Raw genomic sequence first — 5,662 nt, forward strand, 5'->3', positions numbered from 1 at the left:
GCAAGTAAGGCTTCTGCACCTTAGTTTTTTTTTTTTTTTAAATTTTATTCATTTGTTTATTTAAGAGAGAGAGAGAGGAAAAAAAAAAAGAGAGCACACATGTGCACACTCAAGCAGGAGGAGCTATAAAGGCAGAAGGAAAATCTCCAGCAGACTCCCTGCTGAGCCCAGAGCCCAAGGAGGGGCTCCATCCCAGGCTCCTGACATCATGGCCTGAGACAAAACCAAGAGTCAGAAGCTTAACCAACTGAGCCACCCAGGCGCCCCCCTGCCCCTCAGTTTCTCAAGTGCAAACTGTAGTTTGCATTTAATTGCTCTTCCCCACCAGTAGGACCCTCTTGAGGTCACCATCTGCTGAGCACCCAGACTAGTGCGCAACAGCAGGAGGCCTTGCTAAACACTAGTTCCCTTCTCCTTCTCCCAGCCTTTTGCTCTCCCAACACCATTGAAGCCAGAGCACAGCAAGCTGTCCCTATTGCCCTGGGACAAACTAACGATGGCCTTGAGTCAAGGGCAAAGTACAGGAGTTTGTGATTAACTCAGGAACGCGACTGACTTCCAGCGGCCCAGCTGCTGAGGGGTGGGGTGGGGAGGGGAAGAGGTTGCTGAGGGAGAATGCAGGAAGGACAGTGGGAAATTCAGAAATCCACAGGGGACAGGAGGGCAGGGAAGGCTGTGGCCAAGGCCTCTCCAGCCACAGCCAGGGGCAGAGCCAGCCCCCACCTAGCCAGTTGGGGGCCTGTCTCGGAGCCCCTGTGACCAGGCCCTGGATGCCCCCTCCTCTGCCCATTTCCTTGAGTTGTCTTTATTTCCTGAGCAAGGTCATCCTGGCTTGGGAGGGGAGGAGCTGCTCACCCTCTGGGCACTGGGTGGGGGTGTGGGGTGGGGAGGAGCCCAGAGCAGAGAAAGCACAGCACTCCCTGCAGAACCCCAGTGCTCACCCCCCCAACCCACCCCCCTTCCCATCGGGGAGCCCCTCCTCTGCCTCTAGGCCAACCTGCCCCAGAGGACAGGCCACCTCTGCACGACTGTCCTTGAGACCTGATATTCCACACGGTGGCAGCCTGGTCCAGCACGATCCTCCTGATTTCTACCTTGAATCCTTCCTGCAAATCCAGCGAAATCCTTCAGGTTTCCAGGAGGTATTCCTGATATCAAGTAAGCAGTTTGTCCTCCCTCCCTCCCTCCCTCCAGTGGCCCCTGCCAGGATAAACCAAACTCCTCCGGGAAGATACTAGCCTGCCTAGCCTGCCATCTCCACCCCTTCCACCAACTCTGGGGGGGCGGGGGGGGGGGCCCTCCCAGCCTCCTCCCCACCGGCCACATGGGAAAATCCCCAGTGAGCCCTTCCAGTCATGTGAACGGGGCCACGATTCAAAGGCAGTGGGCAAGAAGGAGGCCGCATGGAGCAGCCAGAAAGAACCAGCCCTTTGTGCTAGACTGGGGTCCGTGGGGGAAGAGTGCATTTTTGGCGTATTTAGAAAGATTTCTTTTTTATAATGAGCAGCAGAGGAGGAGAGGGGAGGGAGGGAGAGGCAGAGAGGCCCGAGGCGGGACTTGGGAGAAGAGAGGAGGGGTGGCAGGGTGGGAGCAGAACCGTGGACAGAGGGAGGGCTGGGCAGCTCCTGGGACAGATGGGACCACTGATGGTGATGGAGGGAGGTCCCCTGGAGAGAGAGGTGCTCCTTTGGGGGAGGCAGGGGGTGGATGAAATGAAGGTGCCAGGAAAGGATTTTACTTCCATTTTACGTGTGGGAAACCAGACTCACAGGGCCGCCAGGCCAGCTGAGATCTCCAGCACGCTGGGCCTGTGCTGGGTGCTTCGCAAAGCCCTGCCTCGACCAGTCCTCATGACTAGCAAAGGGGACTGATGGGGGCCCCAGGCTGTCACGATCCCCACCTTCCAGGCCGAGAGCCAGAGACCTTGAGAATCAGGTTGTTAGCTGATTCCTGGCAGAGAGGCAGCCCGCTCAGAGCTCAGAAGCCCTGGACGGCTGAGCCACTGAGCTCCCGACGCTGCGGGGGAGGGGGGGCATGACAGGGTACAACCCAGGGAAGAGAGCCCGAAGGCATGATACACATGATACACGAGCACACCTAGAGGCCGCAAGGGACATGTGCCGGCTGTAGAGCCACACCTGGGTCCTCCTTTCCGGGTCAGTTCAGAAGGTCCCTCGCAGCCTTTGGCAGAGCACATTTCCCATTTGGGCAACCCACCCACCCCCTTCCGTAAAATTGTATTTTAGAGAGAAAGAGCATGCACAAGCAGGCAGAGCAAGAGGGGGAAGCAGGCTTCCTGCTGAGCAGGGGACCCCTTGCGGGGCTCGATCCCAGGACCCTGAGATCATGACCTGAGCTGAAGGCAGATGCTCAACTGACTGAGCCACCCAGGTGCCCCTGACTTCTTTTTCTTTTCTTTTTTTTTTTTTTTAAGATTTATTTATTTGAGAGAGAGCACAAGTAGGAGGCACAGGGAGGGAGAGCGAGCCTCAAGCAGACTCCGTGCTGAGCCCAACACGGGGCTCCATCTCAAAACCCCGAGATCATGACCTGAGCCAAACCCAAGTCAGATGCTCAACTGACTGAGCCACCCAGGCGCCCCCATCTGACTCCTTTTGAGAGGAGACAGACATTTTTTGCTTTCTTCAAATGCTCTGTGTCCCCAAGGGCCCCAAAACACCCCAAGGGTGTTTTTTAGAACACCCCCCTCCCTCCGTTCTCTGGAGAGCAGACAGGAACCAGTGTCCTCAGAACACTTGCCCCCATCACCACCACCCCCAAGGGGCCCTGGTTTTCACTTGGCTTGCTGCACTGTCAGTCCCATTTACACATTTGTTTCACCCAGGGATCACCTTTACTGGCCTCTGAAAGCCTGGCACCTGGCCCTGCACAGGCCACAGCTGAGCTGTGGTCCAGGCGTTCCACAAATACTCAGGTCCCTGCATTCACAGGCATTTCTAGAGTGCAGACTTAGTACTTGGAGCACGCAAGGAGCTGGCAAATGAGGTATAGTCCCTGGCCTGGTGGAGCCCGACCTAGCTGGGGAGATGGATGAGCCAGGAGGATGATTGCAGGGGCCTGGGGAGGTGGCAGGAGGAGTGGCAAGTCCCTGAGGGCTTCCTGGAGGAGGTGGGACAAAAGAGAGAATCTCAACTCCATCAAATTCTGGAGGATTCTGGTTTGCTATCCCCCTTTCTTTGCTTTTACCATCCGTTAAAAAAAAAAGCAAACAAACCAATAGTTCATCCACTTGTCAATTTATTTGCAAAAATCCTTAGTGCCTGCCTACTATGTGTCAGGCATGGTGCTGGTGTCTGGGAATTCTCCAAGGACTATGGCACCCCGAAGCTCCCAAACCAGCGAGGGAGCAGAGGAGCAGGCCGGCAATGACCTCACAGAGACCACTGCAGAGTGGGTGCCAGGGAAGTCCTCCCGCTGAACCCCTCTCCCGTTGCCATTTACAGAGGTCACGGGGCAAGTAAGTGTGGAATCTGCGACCCCTCCTCCCCTCCTCGTTTCTCAGCTTCCCAGGCCCTGATCTGACTCCGACCAGCCTGGTCCCTGCAGGAGGAAGGGGCTCACGGCCTGGGGGTGACTGCTCCAGGGGCTGGCTCTCCGCCCAGCCCAGGATGTGGGAACAGCGCACCTTGCCTCCCAGGCTCCGCGAGGAAGGAGGGGATGCTGCTTCCCCGCTTCCCCGCTTCCCCACTTCCCCACAGGCAGGTGCAGCCCTGGGAAGGGCTTTGGAGGAGCAGCCGCACAGAGACCCCCTCCTACCCCTCCTGGGCTCCTTCTTCCTCCCGCCAGCATCCTGCCCGCCCCCTCCTCATCTTTCACCCCTCCAGTCTCCCCACTCCCCTACTCCGTTACCTTTCCCCTCCCTCCTGGTGTCTCCCCCCTTTCATCTTCTCTCTTCCTCCTCCTCCTTCAGCTTTGCTCCTTGGAGTTAATTGCTTGAGGGGTGAAGACCAGGTCGACTCGTGAACACTCGGATCCATCGCCATGGTGATGCTAATTCAAGCTGAGTTCAAAGGAAATTGTTCCAGTTAAAACTAACAAGCTGGAGCTGGGGCCCCAGGAAGGACCAGTGCCAGGAGGAGGGAGCCCTGAGCCCCAAGCCCCAGAAAAATAGGAAAAACACACCCCTTGCGGGCTTCTTCCCTCACATTCACTCCTTCTGGGTCCTGCAGCCTCCAGACCTGCCCCAGTCCTGGGACACCTGAGGGGTCACTGCAGGCAGCTCCCGCCTCAGGCCCGAGCCCCAGCCACCTGGAAAGCCCTCCCATAAAGTCCTTACACAACCTCCCTCAGCCTGTGGTTCTGGGCTTTGACCACCCTTGCCGGCCTGCCTAGAGAGTTCCTACTCAAGCACACAAGCCCCTCCCCCTGCTTCCCAACCAGCAAGGTGTGGAAAGGACCTGGATTAACTAGTCCTCTGGAGGCACCAGCTCTGGGCTGGGGCTGCTCTAACACTCGGTGTCTCTGAACCCACAACCCACTGGCTGCCGGTGGTATCGTCACCCCTACTTTTTGGGTGTCTGGGGATGAGAAAGTTCATAGGGGGAGAACCACCCAGAGCTCCATCTGAGCTAGGCCAGGCCTGCCCGTTTAAGGAATGTCACCAGAGGCCTTGTACTGGGGGTGATGTCAAAAAAGGGGAACCCTCGGTTCTGAAGTGCCACTGAATAGCCCTCTGGGCTTTCACGCAGTCCTCCTCCTGGGCCCCCAAAGCACCATGCCTGCACCTCCTTCCCTGCCAGCCCATGTCTGTTCCCTGTTCCTCCCTCTCCTGGTCTGGTGGCCCGCTCCAGTTTCTTCTTCAAGGACGGGAAGCATATCTTGTTTGTCTGTCTGTCATAAAGGATTGGTGCAGGGCGGGGGGGGGGGGGGGGGGGGGGGTGGGGGGGGGTGGGGGGGGGGCTGGCTGTCATCTCCCTGTGGGAATGCTGACTTGGATACCCAGGCCCTCAGGAGGGGGGTGTGAGTTGAGGTCCCCCAGGTGAAGGGGACTCAAGCCTCCTGGCCTGGAGCTCAGTCTCGCAGGGGCCAACTGAAGGCCTGCAGGAGGAGCCTTTCCTGGAGGACTTTGCGTTCTAGGCCATGGGCAGAGGCCAACACCAGAATCCTGCCCCTGGCAATGCTCACCTCTCTACCCTGATCTTCCAGAAGACCTCACTCCCTTGCTCAAGCCTCGGGTGTTTTTCTTTACCCTGGAGTATCTAGTGATCCTTCCATGTACCAAAGAGATACTTGTTGACCAGAAGAAAAAATTTTTAAAAGATTTTGTTGAATTTATTCATGAGAGACAGAGAGAGGCAGAGACACAGGCAGAGGGAGAAGCAGCTCCCTGCAAGGAGCCTGATGCAGAACTGGATCTCAGACCCCAGGATCATGTCCTGAGCCGAAGGCAGATGCTCAACCGCTGAGCCAGCCAGGTGTCCCCAGGAGAAGAAATTTCTTGAAGGCAAAGCCTGCGTAGTTGCTGGTAACACAGAGCATGGGGCCAGGAAGCTCATAGGAAAGTCCCATATTTAAAAGAATGAGTAACTTGGGGTCTGGCTGCCTCTGGGGCCAGGACACAGGGGTCAGAAGGCTTCAGATCTGCTCTCTCCTCAGATGTGCTGGGAAACCTTGGGAAGCCTCTTCACCCCTTTGTTCCTCA

The 5,662-nt window shown here is 57.1% G+C and overlaps 1 long non-coding RNA gene across 1 annotated transcript; it reads left to right on the plus strand.

The window, feature by feature from the left end:
* Positions 1–637: 637 nt before the first annotated feature.
* LOC121499274 lies at positions 638–5,281 on the plus strand. Its single transcript, XR_005990082.1, has 3 exons — positions 638–1,158; positions 3,300–3,478; positions 3,932–5,281. It is a non-coding gene; the product is annotated as an uncharacterized LOC121499274 (long non-coding RNA).
* Positions 5,282–5,662: the final 381 nt, after the last annotated feature.

The sequence above is a fragment of the Vulpes lagopus genome, chromosome 10 (assembly GCF_018345385.1).
Source record: "Vulpes lagopus strain Blue_001 chromosome 10, ASM1834538v1, whole genome shotgun sequence".
NCBI lineage: Eukaryota > Metazoa > Chordata > Mammalia > Carnivora > Canidae > Vulpes > Vulpes lagopus.